The sequence below is a fragment of the Sinocyclocheilus rhinocerous genome, unplaced genomic scaffold (assembly GCF_001515625.1).
Source record: "Sinocyclocheilus rhinocerous isolate Xijiao unplaced genomic scaffold, SAMN03320098_v1.1 scaffold1965, whole genome shotgun sequence".
NCBI classification, from domain to species: Eukaryota; Metazoa; Chordata; class Actinopteri; order Cypriniformes; family Cyprinidae; genus Sinocyclocheilus; species Sinocyclocheilus rhinocerous.
The window spans coordinates 1,081,429-1,092,172 of NW_015625577.1; positions in this window are offsets into that span (position 1 = coordinate 1,081,429).

A 10,744-nucleotide genomic window follows, 5' to 3' on the forward strand; every position below is an offset into this window, starting at 1 on the left:
TAAATATCACTCTCTCATAACTAAAACAGTGGTTGTTAGAAAGAGAATGTTGGAAAGGTCTGGGAAAAATACAGATGCTACAAAAATCACGCCACATCAATTTTAATGGGAGAAAATGACATCTGGACAGTGGACACTTCAGAGCTTCACAGATTCATCTTCTTTGGAAAGCTACAGAAAGCCACTAAAGCAATTTGGAAGAAAACTGAGACTTTCATGAGACTAAAGCTGAACTCATTGGCTTGAAAGCAATTGCATTTGGCACAAACTAATTATTGCACAACACCAAAGCAACACCACCCCTACTGTTAACCATTGTGGTGCACATGCTGATTTTCAGGAGGAGAACCTGGAAAAGCTTGTTGCCATCAAGATATTATATATCTATCCATCCATCCATAGATACATACATACATAGAAACTAAAACTAAAAATATTAAAAATAATTTTTGGTAATTTAGATAATATATAACATAACATAATCATATTAGATGAAAAAAACTTTTAAAAAACGTAAATGAAAATTTGAAATGTTTCCTTGTCAACTAAGATATAAAAAAAATGCTGTAAATATTATTGGGTTTTTTTTGTTTGTTTGTTTTTTACAAAAAACATTACTCTTTCTACTTAAAAATTTGTTACATGCCATTTCGTTGTAATTATTTGTGAAATTTACTAGCAATTTCTGAGTGAAAATTATATTACCACTAATTTGTTTGGTGTAAATAAGTTAAATGCATATTGAGTAGAGTAGAAGGAGATGACAGAGGCTTTGTTTACTTTTTAAATTGTTTTTATTCCTGAGCAATGATTCAAACACACTTTTTTCTATTTAAATCTTTTTTTTTTTAAACCTACTAACTAAAAAACTATTAGTACATGTTTCCTTCCCACCTCCTTTAACTGCAATTAGAAGGAAGTAATGACAACTTATTACCAGTAGGGGGCAATGCAGCTTTCTACAGCAACATATAGGCCTACACCATATTCTTAAAGGCACTTAGGCCCAATCCCAATTCTATTTTATACCCCTTCCCCTTCCCCTCCAACCTACCCCTTCCCCTTGTCCTTTGAAACAGAGTGTCAAGGGGTAGGGGTGAAAATATTCCCCTAAGAATTGGGACACCACTACTATACGTCACACGTCATCATACGTCGTCTAGCTCCTACAATACACACACCTATACTGGTGTGCTGGTGTGTGCATTAGAGCCTTTAATTACTGTTCGATATTAATGCGTTGCTTACTGACACACACACACACACAGTTTTGGTGTAATAAATATTGATTTTGTTCAGGACATAATTAGTGCTGTGCGCTTTGAAGCCATGAGCGTGGGCAAACATTTTCACCAGCCTCAACAGTGCGCTGTGACGTCCTCCAGGGATTAAAGTTACTGCAGAGTCCCTACAGCACAGCAATTATGCTATATGCTAATAATGATTGCATCTCTCTGCTTCTTTTGCCTCTTAGTTCGGCTGATTAGACTGTCAACGTCACTGCTGCAGTACAGCTAAACCCACATTTACAGCCTCCTCACACAGAGTAGGCTTTTAACTTTTGTCTTTCAAAAGACCGTTTTTAAGCGATAAAACATGAGTGTTTTTGTCTGCCATTAGTCTTGCTTTCATGGGACTGTTCTCGATTACACATGTAATTGTTATTTTCCTGTAACATGTTATGAATATGAGAACTTTTGATTGAATTTAACATACACACACTGTGATAAAACATATAAGTGACTAAGGCCCAATCCCAATTCTACCCCTTAGCCCTTCTCCTTTCCAAAAGAGAATTGAGACACCCCTACCCCGTCACGTGAACGCGCGAAACGGAGGGGTAGGGGAAAGGAGAAGGGCTAAGGGGTAGAATTGGGATTGGGCCTTAGTCACTTATATGTTTTATCACAGTGTGTGTATGTTAAATTCAATCAAAAGTTCTCATATTCATAACATGTTACAGGAAAATAACAATTACATGTGTAATCGAGAACAGTCCCATGAAAGCAAGACTAATGGCAGACAAAAACACTCATGTTTTATCGCTTAAAAACGGTCTTTTGAAAGACAAAAGTTAAAAGCCTACTCTGTGTGAGGAGGCTGTAAATGTGGGTTTAGCTGTACTGCAGCAGTGACATTGACAGTCTAATCAGCCGAACTAAGAGGCAAAAGAAGCAGAGAGATGCAATCATTATTAGCATATAGCATAATTGCTGTGCTGTAGGGACTCTGCAGTAACTTTAATCCCTGGAGGACGTCACAGCGCACTGTTGAGGCTGGTGAAAATGTTTGCCCACGCTCATGGCTTCAAAGCGCACAGCACTAATTATGTCCTGAACAAAATCAATATTTATTACACCAAAACTGCTCACTGTAAACAGGAGACTCGAGTCTCCGGGGGGCCTTTATCAGAGCTGAAGAAATGTGGTTGTGTCTGGATTGTGTATGGTGCTCGCCGATCAGGCCTACACTTTGTAGTCTATAATTCTGCTAAGAAAAAAAAAAACGAAGTCATATTTGATTGTTAAGTAAATATTTTACATTGCTTTAAAACATGTTGGTGCTACATTACAAAAAGAAAGCAAGCTACAAATTGCATAGATATACATAGATCCATATGTGTTTTTATCAAACACCAACATTCCACTGCTTTCCGTGGGAAAGTTTAAGCAGAAGAAATACCACTTCAGAAAATATATGGAATTTTTAGTGTCACACAGTTATGCCATATGATACATAAGCTGCTTAGGGGTTTTTACTGAGTGAAACCGACCTAGTCATTGTCACGTGATTTTCCTGTACAAAAACAAACTTTGAAATTTTCAACATGATTTCACTTTGCTTTGTATGTTAAAATGTGTTTATGCATTAAGCACAAACTAACAACAAACACATTTTATAGCTTTGGTCATGTTAATTTATAAATACACCATTGCTCAATGTTAGTTCAGTAATATTAATCTATACAACTTTAAATGTTAACAAAAATACATTAGATTATGTAGGCTAGAAAATAACTATCTAATACTACTAAAATTGTTGGTTCATGTTAACTGCTGCATTAAAGGAATAGTTCACACAACAATTAACATTTGCTGAAAATTTACTCACCCTTAGGTCATATAAGATATAAATGAGTTTGATGGTTAATCAGAACAGATTTGGAGAAATGTAGCATTATTATATCACATGTTCACCAGTGGATCCTCTGCAGTGAATGGGTGCCATCAGAAGGAGAGTCCAAACAGATGATAAAAACATCACAATAATCCACAAGCTGCTTATTTATAATATACAAATCCATCATTAAGACATTTTTAACTTCTGGCTATTACTTCCAGCTAAAATACGAGTCCTCTATTCATAATATTGCTTTCTCCATAGAAAAAGATAGTCTCGTCTGAATCAGGAGAGAAATATGCACAGATCAAGCACCAATTTACAAGCAAAAACAGTCCAAAACAGTTCTAAACAAACATGTTGGTGGATTTGATGCGAGAGGACAACAGGGACTTTTTCACTGGAGAAAGTGTAATTATGGGCTCATATTTTGGCCATAAGTGACAGTTTCAAGTTTTTAAAATGCATTAATGATGAATTTGTTTCTTACAAACATGCAGCTTTTCGCATTATAAGACATTAATTGATGTACTTAAGTTGTGTGGATTACTTGTAGATGATTGTGATGTTTTTATCAGCTGTTTGGACTCTCATTCTGACGGCACCCATTCACTGCAGAGGATCCATTGGTGAGCAATGACGTTAAATTTCCCCAAATCTGTTCAGGTGAAAAAAAAAAAAAAACTCCTGTACATCTTGGATTTTGCCAGGATTCTCAGAACAGTTGAATTATAGCATTTATGGTCTTACATATCAATGCTAATTTTTTTAAATAATGCTAAATTGACATTCTTTCTGATTATGTTGAGGTTACAGCTTGCCGTAGTAGTAAACTGGAATGAACTGTGTCCTTTGTGAAGGTACTTTTTTTTTTTTTTTCACGTTTAGCAGCTGCATCCTCTCCAGTAAGGGCAAGTATACTGCAGGCACTGTGTACACTGTGGGGCGTCTGACAGAACATCATGTCAGAAGTCTCTTTCCCTTAATTGTATCAGAGTGTGCGAGTGTGTGCATGTGTGCGGCGCTAATCAAGTCATGTTCACCACGTGTAACATCCTCAAAGGAAATGAGTCACTGGTAATGAAGACCTGTTAACATGGCAGGATGTTGCAGAAACAGAGGATCAGAGTCATTATGTAAAACTGACTGATAGGGATGTTTTCCTCCTTTTTGTTTGTCATTTAGAAAAAAAGGGTTAAGAATTGTGTTATGGCTACATGGTCACTGTTATTGGTTTTCACGTGTTTATCACAGGTTATTGTGAGAGTGACAGACTGTAGGAAATGAGTGTTTATAAATAGAGCGCAAAAAAATTTTTTTTACCAAAAAAAATTATTATGGAAGTGTATTACAAGAAAATACTATTTCAGTCTTTCTGTATCAAAATTTCATGTTTATTTCAATGTTACTTGCGGTTTCTGAGTGAAAATTTTTTTCAACGTACTTTGAACAGTAAGATGTACAATCCAAGGACATGACAATTGTAATATTATAAAAAGAACAAGAAAAATGGGTAAAACTTTACAATAAAGTATATTAGTTAACATCAGTTAATGCATTAATTAACAATGTTAGTAAACATGAACTAACATTGAGCAACACATTTGTTAGTGTATTTATTAATCTTTGTTAATGTTAGTCAGTAAAAATACAACTGTTCAATGTTTTTTTTTTATGTTAGCTCAGGTCAGTTAAACAACATTAAAAAACACAACTTTTGATTTTTATAGTCATTAAAAAAGAAGAAGTATTTTTCATTGTTAATTCATATTATTGATGTAGACACTGTAAATAATATTTACAAATCTAAGCAATAAATCATTTCTTTAATTACTAAAATTAATATATTTTTATTATTAATATCATAAAGATATGCCATTTATATAATTACTAAAATGAATATAATACTTAAATATAATATCTACAACATACAATAAATAAAGAAATAAAATACATTAGATCAATTGGTGTTGGACGAGTTAGATATGTTGTATCAAATAAAATGTTAACAAGTTTCATTAGGTCTAAAAACATAATTTTTCATAATTTTCTACTTAACTAATCTAATCTTCTCTCCCCCGGTTTCACAGACAAGGCTTAAGCCTAGTCCTAGACTAAAATGTAAATCTGAGCCATTTCAACTGAAAGAAACTTGCACTGACTGATCTTAAAACATGTGAGTGCCTTTGTTTTGTCTTAAGATGCACACCAGTAATGCTTTTTTTCTAAGGCATGTTTATAAAAATTACTTAAATGTCCTAATTGAACTATGGCCTAATCCTGGTTTAGGCTAAGCCCTGTCTATGAAACCGGGCCATTTAGTCACATTATATAGGCCCTTGATAAACAAACCCATTCTCATGAGACGCAATGAAGCCAAAAAATTCAACTTCCTTTAGTGTTATCAGATGATAGATGAGATGAGAATGCAAACTGTAAGTCATGCAGTCATGAAGATTATTTACATGGCAGATCATTTACAAACAGAGTCTTTATTTACACAGGCCATGTGACCAAATAGCAATGGACAGGATTTCCTCCCTATAACAAGGCAGTTTTAGATAACTTGTCCTAAAGCGCTGATGCAATTTAACATTCTGATATGAATCCAGGTAGGTTGCACTGACCTTAGATCAGCATTTAGGGGAAGCTTGTATCCGACAGAGCAAGATTCCTGTTATCCATGTGATCGCTGTTTATTCTTCACTGAGAGAGTTGCTGATAACACAGTGTTGTTCAGGACACCTCTGATTTCCTCAGAAGGAAGCACCTGCACCCTGTGGGAAAAAAGGTTTTGCTACAGCACACAGAACATCACAACAGTGCCCTCGTCACCGAGTCCCCCAAAGGACTCTTGGATTTTGTTTGCACAGGCAAGAGAGCTCAAGTAGCTCACAGCTCCAGAGGCGAGAACAGCAGTCTGCTCCTCAGGGCTGAAAAAGACCTGCAAACAGCTGCGCTTTAGAAAGTGAGAGAGAAAACATTGTTGTTCTTCAACTGAGTGGTCTAGTTAGAAGGTAAACATGATATGCCCTTTGAGAATAGTATACAGAACAAAGATACGCTGCACTTTTGGTTGTTCCTGCCTTTCCTGTTGCTAATGAAGACGTCTTTATACACACTCTACAGAAGGCAGACAATGTGTTTGTGATTTTATACAGATATCTGCATTAAAATTTTATGATAAAGCTACATTATTCACGCAAAAATAAAATTATGTCAGTTACTCACCCTCACGTCATTCATGCCATGATTTCTGGAGAATATCCAATGTTTTTCCAATATAATGAAAGTGAAAGGGGACTGGGGCTGTGAAACTCCAACATGACAAAAAAAATTATAATTCACAAAAGTAATTTAGACATATGACTCTCTGTATTTCTCTGTAAGTCTTCTTAAGCTACTTCAGAAAATTTAAGTCACAAAGTGATTTAAATACAGACAATACCTTTATTACAGACAATACCTATATATTAATATAGAAAACATATTTTAAGTTGTAATAACATTTCACAGTATTACTGTTTTTACTGTATTTTAATCAAACAAATGCAGCCCTGATAAAAGATTTCTCTCGAAAACATTAAAATATCTTATTGACCCCAAACTATTAAAGGCAGAGTAAGCGATTTCTGGTAGCCAATGTTGATATTTGAAATCACCAAAACAAACACGCCCCTACCCCAAAAGGGTCTTGCCTTTATTTTGATAGCTCCGCCCCACATATACGTAGCAAACCCAGGCAACGATTAGTTCTGTGAAACAAAGCAAAACTAATGTTACACCGTGTCTACGGACGTGAGCGGCGCGGCGCGGCGCAACAAATCCCCGACAGAAAACTGCTGCCGGGTTCTATTTATGACGTGCTGACAATGTTGTTTGATCGCGTCCAGTGTAGGCAGACTTTAGTTGTTGTAGACACGGTGTTACTCACCTATTGAGAAGAAACAAAGCAACCTCGGCGTCCTATCGCAGGCCTCTCCGCTCCTTGAGTTCTCTCCAGCGCTGGAAAGCTGATCCGATATTTACACGGGTCCTACTTCTTGCCTTATCGTTCCGCAGACGTTTTCCTCTTTTGTTTTTTATCCGCCATCTCTATCTTTCTGTCGCTCGGCTCGGCTAATGTCCGTCCCATGCACTGAAAGCTCTCTCCTCCACATCACGAGTAGACACGCCCCTTATTGCTGATTGGCTACAAGTTTGTTTTGCTATTCGGCCCGAATCAGTTTTCTAAAGTGTTTTTGAAAAATCACATACCCTGCCTTTAAGTGCATATATATTATTATTATTATTATTATTATTATTTATTTTAAATCCACGGTGTTCTACAAAGACAGTGAGTATCTCTTTAACTAATAAATGACATTTGTAGTTTGGTACAGTTTGTGATTGGACAGACTGGTAAACATGGGGTGCAATCTCATCATGACATTCCCTTGAATATTATCTCAGATGAAGAGATTTCACAGGCATCCAAAACCCTTTGATACACATACCTGTGGACTATTTTGGCACTATGTTGTGTGAAATGATTTTGTTGTATGAAAAGCTGATTGTGTAGGTGTCAGCATGTTTCTGCATGCATGCTGACTCATTCTTAAAGTACATTTCTATTGCAATATATTGTAAAATACTTGGTATTGCTGAGATTTGTTGAGACCTGTCTCCTGAGCAGTCTTATTAACCAACGGAAAAAAAATCAGTTTATTCTGAGTTCTTTTGTACTTTAAAAACATTGCCATGTTGTGGAAGTAAGGCTATATGCAGATCTGATTTCCATGGCAAAAGTTCTCATGTCATTCCTTTGATAACATGTTTTTCAACTAAACTTTTGACTTCTTTTGAACTAAAGGCCCATAAATATACTGTATTTTTAGAGACTGTGTCACTTATCAGCGAATTTTTTTTAGCATGCATTCTACATAAACAGCGAGGAGGAAAAAGAGGAGGGAATGCACACCACAAAAAGCACATTCCTCTAAAGAATAAAACTAGTCTGACTAGACCGAGTTGTTCTGTAACTCACAGGAGGCTCTGTTTTCTCAGCTATTCTTTCCTTAATGTGCACAAATACATTTCCTCATACTACAACTTTAATTCATCATTTAAATGCTTTTCCGCAATTATGTGGCATGACAGATTAAGTAACTCATAGTCAAGAACCATCTATTATTATCTAGAAACAAAGACAAATGCAGTAGAGGTGTGCACTATATAAGCAACTATTGCGAAGAAAAACGTCCTTAACTGGAAACACTACACTTGCTGAATGAGACATTTCAGAGTATGGATATTTCATGTTGTAAATGTTTATGATATGAAAAGAGACTGAGGCTGTCAAGCTCACAAAAAAATTAATCAATAAATAAAAACTGTGGGCTATAAATTGTATTCTTAAGTCATATGATTACATTTATTTACTGAAAACCTTGCCCTTCATTGCAGCATTTATTCATGAATACTGTATAAGCAATAAAAAAAAAACACACAAATACACTACTGTTCAAAAACTTGGGGTCAGTATAGGATATTTTTTAAAGTAGCTATTTATTTTTATTGCTATGTCAGCATCTAAGGCTATCTTCATGACAAATCATGACATGATTTTCAACATTGCTATTTTAACTAAATGCTGTTCTTTTAAACATTCTATTCTTCAAAAAAAAAAGCAGCACAACTATTTACTACATTAACAAGAAATGTTTCAGCAAATCAGCATATAAGGATGATTTCTGAAGGATCATGTGATACTAAAAATTCAGCTTTGCCATCACAGGAATAAATAGCATTTTAAAATATATATTAAATATATATATATATATTAAAACAGTAAACATTCATTTTAAATTGTAATAATACTTTGCGGTCCCGTTTTTATATCTAATACATGCAGCCAGGTTTCGTATAAGCTTTCAAAAACAAAAAAATCTTACTGACCCCAAATTTTGTACCATTTCTAGCCAAATAAATATTTTCAAGCATTAATGTAGCTTGAGGGGGAAAAAATGTGTATTTACGATTAAAATTCACAATACATTTTTTTTTTCTAATTGATCATTTTCATGACTTTCACAGAACCGGAAATCACAATTTAAAAAACTTTTCCTTGACCGTGGGAACTCAGTCACCAATGATTCTCTGAGACAAGCACCAGTTAGTTTCTCAATGCAGTAATTTATTGCTGAGGCTGGATCAGACATGGCTGGACCAACAAGCATCAGGATGAATACAGTCCTTATGACAACTAAAGCTAGGGATTAAACGCAATCAGTATTTACCACGCTAAACATGCTTAAGATCTTTGCAGTGATCACATTATCTGTGGCAGCACACTGATATAAACCAGACTTATGTGGTTACAGAACACAATGTTTACTTAGTTCTAAAACACCAAAACATTACTTATTTAGCCCATAAAATCTCCTTATCTAATGTTCGTCAGAACCCGCTTTGAACCCACTGAGAAATCATTTTTCATACAAAAGGACAGAGGAAAAACAGCTACAAGACCCCCATCTACCCCGACCTCGTCCTTCAAGCTGGAATGAGATGAGAGCAGAGCTCAACAACAAAAGCAGTCTTCCAACACACTGTCATCAGATACAGACGGGGGGAGTGAGGGGAGCCTTCATGGAGAGCCAGGTCATTACACCTCTCTCTTTCCCACACGATCTCATACACTGCACTGCAGGGTTTCTAAGATAAACTGAACACAACAAGCTCATACTTTTCCTTGAAACAATGTCTAAAACTGTTTTAACTAGTAAAAGTATCAACAATTGGTTAAAAGCAACAAAAAGCATTGTGAATTTCTAGAAAACGGCCATGTATCAAAACAAAAAAGACTCCCTCTTTCTGTTAAATTGTATTCTTTTACACATAGTGGTTCAGAGAAAAGAAAAGAGGTCATTCACATAATCTACTCCTTTTTTTCTCTCTAAACAAAAGGTTGCAGAAAAATAGATTAAGCATAAGTCTGCACTATGGAGCTAGTATGGAAGCTTGTTTCTGCCATGGGATTAAAAAATAATAATAAAGGTAATTATAACTTTTCTCATAATTTTAAATTTTTTATCTCACAATTCTGATGCTCTTCGTGACATTCTGAGAAAGAAATTCAGAATAGTTCCATATAATCTTAGAATTACAAGACATAAACTCAAAATTGCAACATATAAATGCAGAACTGCAAGATTCCACTCGCAATTCTGAGTAGAAAAAGTCTGAATTGTGAGTTACATATAAAATTGCAATCACTAGGGAAAAAAGTCAGAATTGCAACATAAAAAGTCACAATTACCTTATATTTATATTTTGTGGTGAAAAAAAAAACAGTTGCGAGAATTTAGAATTTAGAGAAAAAGGCGGAATCGCGAGATAAAACCTCAAAATTCTGGGAAAAAGTCAGAATTGTGAGGAAAACGTCAGAATTGTGAGAATTTTTATTTTTATCTAAAATGGACTTTCATAACTGAGGGCTATAGTATTAAAATATATATATATATATATGAATATCATTGCATTTTATACAAAATAAACAAATACACTATTTAAAGGGGTGGTTCATTGCGATTTCACTTTTTTAACGTTAGTTAGTGTGTAATGTTGCTGTTTGAGCATAAAC